Source organism: Scophthalmus maximus, chromosome 21 (assembly GCF_022379125.1).
Source record: "Scophthalmus maximus strain ysfricsl-2021 chromosome 21, ASM2237912v1, whole genome shotgun sequence".
In the NCBI taxonomy this organism is placed as follows: domain Eukaryota; kingdom Metazoa; phylum Chordata; class Actinopteri; order Pleuronectiformes; family Scophthalmidae; genus Scophthalmus; species Scophthalmus maximus.
Window position 1 is genome coordinate 9,598,634 of NC_061535.1, and position 14,709 is coordinate 9,613,342.

A 14,709-nucleotide genomic window follows, 5' to 3' on the forward strand; every position below is an offset into this window, starting at 1 on the left:
GCAAGCCTGATGCCACATCCGAATTAAGACTATAAAGTAAAGCGATAGAAACAGTAAAAACTTAAAGACTAAGAAAACACCCTAACAGAAAAATATATACAAATATGTACATACGAGGACTCAAAATAGAGATACAGTATGGACAGTATTCAAATAAAGTGAAAGATCCTGGGATAACGTGACAATATCGAGAACAGGACTTGCACAGAACAAGTTATTGGATGGATAACATAGACATAAAGAAAAGAATTGTGGTAATATTTCAATACTCTGCAACACAAATTCCTTGATTATACTTCTGGTGCTGTAACTGTGTCATGTGGACATTTCAGGTAGAAACTCAAATTAGACATAAAAATAATTTAATTTAAAAGGTAATCCATTACTTATTATGCTTATTCTATGGAACAGCACCAAATTCACATGTTGTTTTTTTTTGTTGCTTTCAGTGTGAGGTGGTGACAACAAATGGCCACTAGATGGAGCAATCAGCTCACTAAAAAATCTTGTCTTGATATTGTGCAGGATTTCTTTTTAGAGAAAGTAGCAGACAGGGTATGTATACAGTGTTGCTTTTTGTTTGTGTGTACACAAACATAGCTCTGCCTGCAGAGACACAAAATGACCCATGAGCCATAATGAAATCATATGATACACTTTGATGAATAGAACTATTTTGAAGCACCTGTCTGTCATATCTGCAACTTGACTGTTCGATAAAAAGTTGAACAAACCACAGGCCTCTCTCGTCAACAGGAAAATGATGCAAGTAATTTAAGAAAAAAAAATTCATGCACAGTATGATGCGAGTGCCAAAAATATGAAATATGACATGTCACTGCAAAAAAAACAACCACTACATATAAAATATTTCATTTTGAAAAGCAATCTGAAGGCATCACTTTGTTGGTTCTGAAGAACTGTGATAAATAAAAAAAACTTTAATAAAATAGATGATTCCTAATAACTAATAATTTGCTGCGGCCCAACTTCTGTGTCTTAACACCTCTTCCACCATGTTGTCCTGCTCCCATCTCTCCCCTCTGGTTCCCATACAGACACAGCAGCTCTTTGTCCCACTCTGGCCCATTAACAGGGAGAGAGGGAGGCACTATCAGTCGCCACTCACACATTCCTCTCTCACTCCCTCCGTCTCTGTCACACACACTCACAGTGTGTGGCGTCACATGTGGAATTGCAAATGAGCAATTCAATTAATCCCAGACACAAAGTGGGAGAATGAATCACCCAAATAAACTCAACAGGGGGACAGAGAGACAAGAGGGATGGATATATTGGGGTTGGTGGTCATCGTGGGGACAAAGGGGGAAAAAATCACACTTTGCTTAATCAAAAAATACCATTGATGTGAGTGTTTCACTGCTTTACTTAAGCCCCGCAGGACCCAACGTGACTGAATTAAACTGTATTTATTTATGGGGAGATAGAAGCCAGTGCAATAATCCTCTATACAAACAATATATTCACGGTATATTTGTACTCTGTAACTCCATCTTGCACTGACATTAATTAGACGATGGCAGGTTTTTTTTAGACGACCGATTTATGCAGCGAATAGCGACGGGCCTGCAACGAGAGGCCCGGCGACACTGAAAGAACAGCAGGTATCCATAAGCCTCGCTAATCTGGACATGCTTCTAAATGCCAGCGTCGCTGGGGTAACCTAACCTACATCCTGCTCGCCAGATATTACTGTGGAGTGAATTACTCTACCTGGGGCACTCGGATACAGAGGCGCGACAGGGAATACAGAGAGGCAGCTGGGTGGACATGTGGACAGATGGGATGAAACATGTAACAGACAGAGAGACATACAGGGTAATGTCAGGTCCAAAACCTTTCAGCTGTGTGTTTACACACAGCACGCACGCACGCACGCACGCACGCACACACACGCACACACGCACACACGCACACACGCTGTGTGTGTTTACAGGATGAGTTAACAGTGGGACGTGGAAGTGAGCCTATTAAAAGATGCATAATTGATAGAGCAAGTGGAAAGAAAAAAGAGGAAGGAAATGAAAGACAAATCAAAATATAGGAGAATATCAGATGGGTAAAGAAATTATTTTTTTTAAGTGAGTGAAAGAGGAAAAGGAAACATCTAGAAATTAGTAACTCCCATCAACACTATGTGCAAGCTGTTCACGGACCCACAGTCTAATGCCGTTTGGCCCACTTTGGTACAAAAATATTTCAGCTTTCACTCATCACTGCTGCTAAAAAAATAATCCTTCATACCAGCAGCAAGCATTTCAGTTAAAAACTGTAGAATTGAGGCACAGAGTTGGTCCTGTACGACACACGTTCACGTTAATGTAACAGTCCTGAGTGAAGCTGCGTATGTTCGTTGTCAAAAGGTCAGGACTGAATAAAGTGTCTTGTGCTGTACATATCTTTATTAAAAAATCGTTTAAAAACAAATTCAGGACAAGACAAAGAGTTGACAGTCATTCTGGCAGCAAAAAGCTAAGCACAGCTGATTCTAATGGTCATATACACCAACGGATTGGACAAATTACTTTTCTGACCTGAATGATGAGTGAAGGAATCAAATTTGACAGCAGTTCATCAAATAGTTGTTGAGATATGACTGACACTGACATCCCTGGGAGAACAGGATTTACAAATCCGGTATCGGTTTGGCTCTACAAGATACAACAACCCGAGTGTGTCAACACGGGAAGCCAAACTTAACACCTTTAACAAATGTTACACGTTGTCTAACAAACAGAGAACTCAAAATTGACAAAAGTTAAAATATCTATATACATGATTCAAAATGTCTACCGCTTGTACTGACTTCATTAACCACATTCTGTCTCATTTGGAAGAGCTCAGTCCAGGGTTTGTGTCCGGTTACATCCACCCGCTACAGGTATTTGAACAGCGCTGACGGTTTCTTTTGTTCTTTCCCCATTTTTGACCACGACAACACAGCCACGCCCTCCGCTCTCTCTCAGCAACAAGCTCCTGCCAGCTCTGATGATATAATAAGAACCTGGGAGTGATACAGAATAATAACCTGACTAGAGCTGTAACGATTAGTCTATTACGTGATTTTGATCCTCTATTGATCGTTTCAGATCTTTTTTTTATTAAGAGAAAAAATGCCAAACATTTGCTGGTTTAAGCTTTTCACACGTGAGGATTGGCAGGTATTCTCCATCATAAATTTGAAAATAATACATAAAATATCAGACAAATCAAGCAATTATGAAGACATCACTTTGTTATTCACAATTGTTTTCAACAGAGAGACTAAATTAATAATTGATTAATCAGGAAAACAATCAGCAGATTAATTAAAAAAAGGGAAATAATCATTACTCAACCTTCGTGTTTTGCCCTGGCAGAAAAGACGCAGGCCATCCCTCTTGCTACAACACAAAAACAGTGCTTGCAGCGACTGATAATCCTCCGGCTAAGCTGCTTATGACAGAAAATAAACAATTACTAGATGCCACCCAGCTGGTGGCGTTGCATCATTTTGCCAAAGACTGCAATAAATGGATGCCCCTAGTGAAACCGTGTCAACTAAGAACAGGAGAGACATTTGATTTCAGATTACGTGTATACCTTGATGTACTGGCGTTATTTGTGCACACAAGCAAAGTCATTTATGAAGAAAAAAAAAGAAGGCAAAATGCAAACGAGAGAAGAAGAAAGGATGTAATCATGCAGCCACATGTGTGGTTAACCGCAGAAACCAACTTTCGGAAAAAAAATAATACAATTCGCATCCTCAGTAAAATTAAGATGAAAGGTGTTTTCAGCCAAAACAGAGAGCAAATTTATCTTCCGGCAATCAAACCCTACGATCTTTTCAGAGTTTTGTCTCTCTCAGCCACTGGAGCCACCACACACAGGGCACGGTCCTGCCCTCTCCAGCCCGCCCCTCCCCTCCTGTACAGGGCACAAACACAGGTGTAAATCAGCCGAGCTGACGGCTCTCACATTAACACTCTTGATCACACTAGGAGGATTCCAAAAACCACTGAGCATCCTCCTCAATCCTCGATCCCCCTCCTTCGCCCTCCCACACGGCGCCCAGAGACGGCCGGGGCCTCTTAAGACGCAGTTATGAAAGAAGCAGGTTTGAATGATGCCCGTGCCTGTGAAAAGGGGAGTTGTTATAAAAACACAGTGAGAAAGTTTTGTTGAATACCAACACTAGGCCCAGGGAGACGGTGTTGGTAGGCAGCGCAAAATATGCCAAGGGTGGACAAAGATACACTGTTTGTGGCTGCAGTAGTGGGGATGTATTCAATGCTACTGCTGCCACTTTTATCATGTAAAGAAGAATGACTTTAGTCTAAAGTCAAGGTTGCCCATATCCCAAATACAGTGTCTTCAGAGAGTATTCAGGCACTTTCACTTCTTTTACACAATTTATTGTTTTGTAGATTACATTTTAAATGGATTAAATCGCCATCATGACCCGCGATGACCCAAAGCTACAGCCAGGAAAACAACGGGGTGGTTTCAGGACAAGTCTCCTATTGTCTTCCAGTGTCTCAAGCCCAGAATTAAAGAGGCAACAGACAACTTTCGTACCCCTAGTGGTTCCACGTGGTATTATTGTTTGGTCACTGTTGTTAAGACGCTGCAGTAGCAAGACGCCAGTAGGGACTCCGGTACTTTTCCTCAGAGCAGGAAGGTGTTAACAACACTTTGGAGATGACGGAGTAGAGGAAAGAAGTATGTAAACTGAAGCTCCTACTTCGTTTTCCTGCTCCGAGCGTTAACTAGCAGCAGTGTTACCCAATGATTTAAATATATATACAAAATAAAATGTGCAAAGGTGATATTAATACTTCTTGGAGATGCTAAATGCTGCAAAGTTGTGAGCATGGCTTACGCATGTAAAGTGCAGTGTCAATTATTCTGAATGGCATCTGTGCAATCTAGTAAACTCTGAAACGTGATTTTGCATCACTGAACAACAGCACACCGTCTTCACATTGCTGACATTTGGAGGGAACATAGAGGTGGGGAGTCCATCTACACTGAGACCAGGGGTCTAGAGTCCTTGCATCTCCAAAGGCCCAAACCACACATTTCTTTTTCTCCTCCACCCCCAGCAGATGCAGCGTCTTCCACCCTATTGTTCACTTTTAATTCGCCCCTCTACGTGGACGTACGGTCCCGTTGAGAGTAATGGCGCAAGTCCACGAGATGACCCAGACCTGACCCCGACGAGAGCGCACAGACAGAAAGACAGATGGGCAGCAGCAAACCAGCAGCTGAGCCCCACACTCACACTATTGACACAGGAATCTCAAGTGTATGAGCACGCAATCTACGCTGGAAGAACCTGCCATATCTTGCAAGGTAACTCCTTTTGGATTTTAAGGCTTTACAGTACCGCATTAGAACATGTATTCTATAGTGAGAGATGTTAGCAGACCACAAATGACATCAAACGTGCACTAAAGCCTATTGAAATTCCTCAATTCCTGCGATACACAGTATTATGCAACACCCAGCGCAGCATGCTTTCTGGGAAACAAAATTAAGCCTGTGGCTGATGTAGTGAAGACGGCAATGATGCAAATTCCTTCAGACATTTACATCGGCTTTAATTTGATGACTGTTGGCAGGAAGACTATTGGGTGAGCATGCATCACTAACCGATTCATGCTTTGCAGAGTAAGTTCTGCTGTGTGTGTTATTGTAAGCTGCGTATTAACTCAGCGGATGAAACAACATACTGGTCAGACGGTGTGTGGTGAAACACAAGAGGGCCTGTGCGGTATGTGTGTGCACGTGTGTCGAACAGCATCATTATCAATTCATGAAAAGAAAAGCTTGTGAACATCGGTCTGGTGGGAGATTCAGAGCATCACTGACGAGCAAGAACAATGAAAGTATCTGTTAGAACCATCAGAAGGCAGGAAACACTGCATGATAATCTTAGCAGACATGGGTCCTGTGGACGACTGATATGGTATATCATGATATGACAGTATACATTTGTTGACAATCAGAGATTATGCCATAATATTAATGCTGAGGTCTGATTACTACATTAGTTTTTCTAGAAAACATACATGTGGACATCCAATATTCACCATCCAACCTAATGGCTCCTACACAGACACAAACTCTGTATGAATTGACAATCGACCAATCATGACCTTAGCATTTTGAGTTTTTTCTGTGCGTTTTGACACATGACTTTTTCCCCACCTGAATGTGACAAACAACGGTTTCTACACTGAAAATAAAATAAGGCCTCTGCTGCTCAACATGAACTGCTGCTTTACCCGACACGTGTCGATCTTCCTGCTGACTTCCAAAATATTCTAAATTCGATTACATAATCAAATTGTGACAATAAAAAAACAGCCTATATGCAATTGTGAAAATCAATATTTAACTGAAAGAAAAAAGGCACAACTGCGACCGCCTGCCTCGTGAGTTCCTCATGAGGCTGGGCCACTGCATTGCACAATTAAAACAGATAGGAGTCACACATTGTCACTTTCACTGAACAGAACATGTAGGTCAAATAATTAAACAGGGAGTTCACAGTGATTTGTATTATGAGCAACCTAAAAACCTCTGTTCAGCCCATCACATGGTCAAGATTTTACTATTCTTGTGAGGTTGACATGGACACGACTGGGAGCAGATGGGACGGATCTACAAACTCGATCATGCCAATTTCATGTCATACAGAGTCGCACAACTTGACCTTAAATACTGCAAATGCAGCATTTTCCACTGCAAAACGGTGTTTCACATACACAAGCTGTTGTGGTCCCCTGCAGCACATTGGCAGAAGCAGTAATGTCAACGATCAAACACCTCCCAACCCACACAGCTCAACATGCAACCAAATACTCCACAAGTGTGTTTGTGAGGGTGTGTGTGTGTGTGTGTGTGTCTCACCAAATCTCATTTTACTGTGGTTGCTCACCCTGACAGGGACCCCCACAGCGGCCATTACAAAGTCATTAACCTCTATGATTTTCCCTGTGTTGGCACACGCACTGTGTTCACGTACTCATGCACGACTCCTGTGTGAAGCAATGCCAACTGCAACAGGAGCCCGGTCATCACACTGTGACCCCGTGTGTTGCTCGTCTTTTCTTCTGTGGCCTCGGGTTCGGGATTATTATTTTAAGGGAAAGGGAGCGGTGGAACTCAAAAGTGTCCTGCAGTACAGTCTAATGTGTCCCTAATGTGTCTTCCTCCAAATTAAAGGGATTGACAAGGCGACAAGCGGGGCTCCGTGGTGAAACTCTGGTCTGTTTTTAGAGTCAGAGGAGCTTTAGATTCGGGTTGCAGGATAAAGCTGGTAAGCTAAACTGATCCTGGGGTTATAGTGACTGCGGATGTGTGTGTCCCTGCGTCGCCCTCCTGGTTTTTGATGAGATAAGTGTTAAGCAGTAACTCTAGATGCATGGAGGGGGGCAACAGAGCCTGCCACAGCAAGAGCGAGTGATTGTGATCTGAACATCTATTCGGCTCCACAGCATGTGATTGGATAGGTCACTTTGATTAAAGATCTGACAAGAAGCATGGTGGATGTTACACCAATATACAGTAGCTGTCTTCAGACATGAACTCGAAAAATGTCCAGAAAATTGCGTGTGGACATTTTCAAGAGTTTGCCGTTCACATATGACTAGCACAGCAGCAGAGTGGCAGATTGCCACTCACATGGCTCACTCGGACGCTTTTCGGGCTGGCAGGAAAAGTTACGGAAAATGTCCAGAAAGCATGAGTGTGTTTGTACATGCACAGGTACATGCGCAAAAACAGGTCTGTGCGCAGCAGGTTTCCACTGCCAAAAAAATGTTTTGGCAGTAATTTGCAGGGCCTGGTGTGATTGACGCAAATTGATTTAAGCTAACTATTTGACACACAATGTTTGGTGAGTGCTCCTCATGCTTTGACTTTTTTTATTCGCTGCATTTCAGATGAAAATCAAAATCATTAATAAATCCTCTGGCACAAAGGGGAACTTCAATGTGGGCGTTTGTTTAGTCTGGACCACCAAGAGCTTCTTTAATCTCCAAGAAGCATTTGTGCAAGTTTCATCCTAAGAGTTTCTTTCCTGTGTTTGCACTGAATCACTTGCTGCGGGTGATCTAATACTCTTAAGCATGAGAACAAAACCAACACCGGGCGAGTCATTACATGCAATTAGCAGTTAGACTCTGAGAGAGAGAGACAAACAGAGGTCTATACTGAGAGAGCATTTCATGTACAGTTAAGAGGTTTGACGGCTCTTCTGCTGCTGGGAAATTTGTGTGCATTGAATTTACTCGAGGCAGGGAATGGGGGAAAGAAAAGAGGATCCACCAACAAAAGACCTCCTATTTTATCTTTCTGTCACTTTCACCAATTAACACATTCCTCCACCCTGCTATGCAGTACATGAACATATCAGACTGATAACTGAAAACAAGTGTGTGTGTGTGTGTGTGTGTGTGTGTGTGTGTGTGTGTGTGTGTGTGTGTGTGTGTGTGTAACCCCATTTCCCGGTACCCCATGTAATTTAGAGTGGGCTTTAGCTGCGAGGAAGAGGAGAGTAGGGGCCGAGTGGGGAGGGGGCACGAAGAACAATGCCTCGATTGAGTGTACCAGAGTGGTGCCCCAAACTATTAATGTGACTCACCTCATTTAAATACCATAAGTCTTGAAGTGACTGAAGTTTAACAATGCGATGAAAAGGGTCATCGAGGGACTTTGCACCGCAGTGCGTCACTGTGTGTGGTTCTGCCTGAATTAAAGATTCAGACGCTCCATTCACTGTTCCTGTAATTGAGGTAATTGCCTGCAGCTCCTTTCAGTTTGGTGTGCCCTCCTCTGTCACATGCGTCACATGTTAGTGTGTTGTGGGCTGAAAGGCATTTTGTCCAGCCAATGGTTATCCCCATTGTCTACGTCGGCCCTTAAGCAGCATCTTTCAGCAGCCTGGTAATCGTGTGCACACAGAGGAAAATAATCCGACACACACCTTTCAATTAATACTCTCCATCTCCCCCGTTCTGAAGCGCTCTCATCTTCACTCTCCTCCACATTCCTCTCACACTCACACACACACACACACACACACACACACACACACACACACACACACACACACACACACACACACACACACACACACACACACACACACACACACACACACACACACACACACACACACACACACACACACACACAGCCAAGCACTTCCTCCTCTGCTCGAGCAAACTGGTATCACTTTCCACCGCAGCCTGCATCTCGTCTCTCTGCTGCTTTGTCAGTGAAAGTGGAGACACATCGAGAGGCAGTTTGTTAAGCCTGGAATTTAAAAATAAATGAAAGTCTCTTAAAAGATAAAATCAACAGGGGGAATAGGTTCCAAGAGAAGCACAGTAATGCAACAAGAAAAAAAATGTGTGATGAAGTCAAAGTCTGAAATTAAATTGTACGCAATCCAATGTCTTCTGACTGCGCTGTGTTAGATTAACAGAAAGTCTGCTGGTTAAAGCAAATAAAGAATCCTGATCCTGACACCCAGCTGGTCTTGGTTGTCTCTATTGCCAACGTCAGCAATGTTATGTTCAGAAGCCTTGCATCTTTGAAACCACTTTCAGGCCCAACTGGGGAACTAGTGACTCTGCACAAATCGGGAGGGAACCACCTCGTTCATGAACTTTGTCGACACTAAACAAACAACTGAAACACTTTCAAGACTGGAACTGATATCATCTTGCTGACACGGGAGATAGAATAAGACCAGGACCAGGTTTATACGCTGTGAAAACTTCAGGAATAAAGACTAACCTCAAGCCTCTGTAACCAATTATTAGCAATATACATCTCTCAGGTTCCCCATTGTAGCTAGGGAGAAGCCATCACTGTAACACACTGATACTTCTTGAGAGTTTCTAGATGAAATTTTTGTGGAAATCCCCGGATACTTTGTCCGAGAAACCCCCTGGATACCTCTTAATGGGTCAAAGGAGGAGTTCTATCATCCAGTGTAACTGAGGCAATGTAGCGCTTAGAGATGATGCCCAAGCAGTGGGCACATTGTAAAACTTCACTGTGGACAATGAGCGCAATGAGCTATTGACCCCTGTAGGGAAAATGCCTTTTTTGTGTTTGTAGGTCAGAGACAGGCGTTACACAAAAACGGTGTATACGTACAAGGTGACGACCTTTAGCAGACAAGATGTGCAAACACACCCGGGTGTGCACAATACACACAAACATACAGGGCAAACATTTCTCTGACAGTTGCTTAGATACGTACACAACTTTTGTGTTTGCCCTTCAACCCTGTTGCAGCCTTGAGATGACATTATTGGGAAGAGTGACTGCCTTTAGTTTCTAATGCCACTGCCAAGAACCACTGCTGTTGTTAACGGGCAATTCTTGCATCACTTGGTATCACATGACAAGAGAGAGATGCTCGACAAAAATGCATACATGTGCCGTTACAGGAATGCAAATGTGATTACAATGGAATGCAAATCCTGTAGACATTAAATCCTCCATACAGCTCTGACACAGCTGCTGACTCTACACCGCTCTGAAGATGAGACATGAGCTGATATGACTCGCTGCAAACTGACCACTTCTGTGTCCGTCTCGTCTCTAAACCTAAGCTCACCTTTACAATGATCTTATGAACCAAACTAACATACAGACAATGAATCTTATCAGGCGACAAGTGATACACCAGCGCGGTGCTCAACACTTCGGCCGAGACTCTGAATATTTTCAAACCAAACACGACGGGCGCTGAGCCCGCTCTTTATTAATTCCTCCCCGTGGCTGAAGTTGTGCTACTCAGCAAAGTCAGCTGCTGCACTGTTTTTTTGGAACATTTGTGCTGTGTAAAGCCGTGATAGTTGAGGAACCATCACTGTGTGGCACACACAGTAAACCGGTTTGAAACCCGAGCGTACGATAGTTAGCTGACCTCTTTACATTTGACCTGTGGCAGCTGATAGTGGTGTCCAGTGGTGTCAGCATCTACCAATTAACCTAAAACCAAGGATTTTCCCTCGTCTGAAAGACTTGTGGGGCTTAATTGTCTTTTTCTTTTGTAGTATTTAGACATTTTTTAGGTGAACAAAATACATGTTTGTTTAAGTTAAACCTGAATGATTATATGCAGTATTTTAACTCAAGGTTAGTTTTGTGTACCTTTTGTGTACATAAAATGTAATGTGCTGTAACATCACTTCTCTTCCTGTTTTTGTATGATAGGCACATTTTTTACAATAATAACAAGTTTTATACCAAAGCCACTTGGCTCTACTCTGCCCCTCTTTAAAAAAATGAATATGCACACGCACAATATTTCTCTTATCTTGTGGGTAGAATGAGTCTAGGCCTTTTCAGGTCATGAACAGCGAGGGCAGTGTTTAAAGGAACACGTCGTAAGAGCTCAATTTCAAAATGCAATCTACTCATTTTCAGATTAAATTTTCTTATTAATATTTGCAAGTCAAGGTCTAAAGATTGCACAACACCACTGCAGTTTATCGGCTAAATTTTAAAGTAAGAACCATTTCTTCCTCACACGATTCTTGGATCTTTAACCTTTTCTGACCTTGTGAGTTTCTATATTAGTTTCCTGTCAGATCAACAGCCAAAGGTTTGCAGTAGTGGATTTAATGTTGAGCCCAATATTCCATTATAGTTCACTCTTTAAATAAATCCTTTAATAGCATACAGATCTGAATTCACTGATACTGAGCAGTTTGTTTACAGGTGTACAGTTGGTAAATGTCTCCCTGGCAGATCTACCGCAAATGATTTTTTAATACCAGTTTCATCCTGTCAAGAGGTCGGCAGCTACACAGTAACCCACTGGCACACAATACTTCTCTGTTTGCCGGATGCCAAATGGCCCAGTCATCACCCTCCATGCCACCCGCCCCTCCCCTCCCTTGCTATCTATCTCAGCCTTTCTGTATCGGTCTCTCCCTGACCAGTGACAGAAGCTGCTGATGGTCAGTCAGATTAGCATCCAGCCGCTGAAGGGACGACTCCGAAACAGACAAAGAAAGAGCCACTTTGTCTCCATGTGGTGCCGACGAACCCGGAAGTAAGAGAGGAAACTGGGTGGATAGAGAAAGCTTTGCAAGGGATATAATAATGACCGATTGTATGAGTCTGGGTTTGGGTGAGAACTTTAGTACGAAAGTGGCAGCATCTTGGCAGTTGTTATGTCATACATCACATTAGACCTCATAAATTATACAAATGTTTTGGGAAAGATAAATAGCGTATTCCTTTAACAATAATTTCTTAACTAGTATGGTTTAAAACCCCCTGTGTATAGTATGATTTTATGTATATTGTCAATCAAAGTTATACATTTTGTATTGTCTATTGTGTTTTTCATGTTCCAGTTGTTAAAAAAAACACAATAGAAACAAAACATGTCCTTTGCACCATAAACAAACTCTGTGACCCAGTGAACCTACAAACCGAACCACAGCTCCACCCCTGCGGAGTCCATTTATTCAAACTCTATTCAAATCCCTTGACACGCTGCATGATGGCGCAGTCTCCGTCATTGTGGACAAAGTCAACAACTCCCACACACACTGCTGCATGAACGCCACATGCTGTCTGTTATCAAAGCCCGACAATCCAACGCAAACTATAAATATCACACTTTAATTTCACCCGAGCCAAGAACCTCCGCTCCGAGGCCTTTCCGTGGATCCACTTAGCAATTAGTGGTGAGCTAAGAGCCAAGTTAGCAGAGAGGTCTGTCCTGTGATACGAGGGCACCATATGATAGGCAGCAAAAAGATGATTACGGCGGTTTATATCTAAAGTTAAGGGGCAAGTATCAAATTACATTTGTGGCAATTTTAGGCTCAAATTATGGCAGCGACTTGTGCTAGTTTTCTGTTATCTACAATATTATCTACGGACAGCTTTTGGAAATTTTACTGCTAAGGTGGCAAAACACACTAACTGGTACTTGGTATCTAAAAAAGTGCAAGAAAAGGTGTTTTACTAGAAGTAAAGTACAACTCAATATTAGCTAGTGGCAGTTAGGGAAAAAAATACAGGTAAAATAGGAAAGAAATCAAGTACAAAACGTCTGCAAAGTGTCAGCTCCCTCATGGCTCAAAATTGTGACGACTAGCAGCCAGACAAAGACATCGTCCACCGGCCCAACCCTAATTTAAAGATATACATACTTAAAAGGAATAAGTTAAATCCATTATCTATTTATCTCATCCCGGATCAAGGCGTGTAACGATTCAGCGGCGTCCAGAGAGCACACACACTGACTAAAATCAAGTTTCATTTTGATCCTTAATCCCGAACATTTTCTACACTGAATAGCCAATGCTAATGATATTTGCTAATGATGATTAGCTTCAGAGCTTAGTAAACCCGTACTGGTACAAGGTTATGGAGCCATGGATCCACTTTATATGGGGCCAGTAATTCACTGCAATACTGTGCAGAGGCCATGAAAGTAATCAGCAAGGTCGTGTATGCAATCCTAAATTTAGCAAGGATTGGGTGCCCAGATTCAATTCTGTCATCAATAACTGTCCGATCATGCCAAAGAACCTGAGTTCAACCAATAAATAAACAAACAACTACATTGTGTTGTTTCAAGCTGCAGTGGGTTGAGCTCTCTCTCTGCCACCAGAAGTAGTTGTAGTAAGTAGAAATGCTTAAACTTATTCTTTGCACCAGATCTGATAAAACCTAATGACTGTAATAGGCCTAGTTACAGCTTAATGACTGAGACGCTAAATCCACCAGTTAGTGGACACAAATTTTCCAACAAAAAACATAACAGTACAGAACAGTCTCATTTGTTTAGATACCTCAAACTCCTCTCTTTTTGCCTCGCATCCTTCTGATTGAACAGTTTCAATCACACAGGCCAGGTCATCGAAGAGCCAAGATTGCATGGTAAGCTATTAAGGCGCGGGGGGGGTCCACACACAAATTGCTCTAATTGCCCTCAACGAGCAACAAGGGAATAGGCCGACCACTGGGCCCACACTGTTCTGAAGATGAATGGATGCCTGTCCGATGCATGCATACACAAAACATACACACAGAGGCTTGAGAACATGTTTTCAGGGTCAGAGACAAAAGACACACCCACACACACACACACACACACACACACGTACACGTACACCACCTCTAGTCTGTGATGGAAAAATTTATGGAGTTGATGCTGACTCATGAAGACGGAGACTCCTTAAGCAGAAGTATTTATAACAAGGAACTCAAATTAGAGGAGATTTCTGGTTCGTTACACAGATCAACAAGTGGTCCATGCATGGTGTCCCAAAAACCTGCCTATCTCCGGTCTCTGTGGGTGTATTTAGCCCTCTCAGAATAATGTCGTCATCAAATAGACAGAATGGCTCTGTTACAAGATGTCTTTCAACTATTATCTAAGTTTTCTGCGACCATGATGCCCAGAGACAGCCTTCGGCTAAACATCGACTGTCCCGTTGCCTATGACCTCACACAGCGGACCAAACACAAATTTTCGCATACTCTCTGAGAGTAGGGAAATTCCTCGACATAGTCGAAAGGCAAAAAAAGAAGCCGAGAATGGTCTGTGACCATTAGACTTTAAACACAAGCCCTTTTTGCGACAGACAAAGTTGTGTTCCCCTCTGCTATTTGATATGAGCAAAGGCTCTCTCAGCAACAAGCAGC

At 42.6% G+C, this 14,709-nt stretch overlaps 1 protein-coding gene across 2 annotated transcripts in view; it reads right to left on the minus strand.

Annotated features, from left to right (window-relative positions):
• Nucleotides 1–14,709, minus strand: part of mpp7a (MAGUK p55 scaffold protein 7a) — a 115,983-nt gene that overhangs the window by 95,638 nt on the left and 5,636 nt on the right. The window lies entirely within an intron of this gene.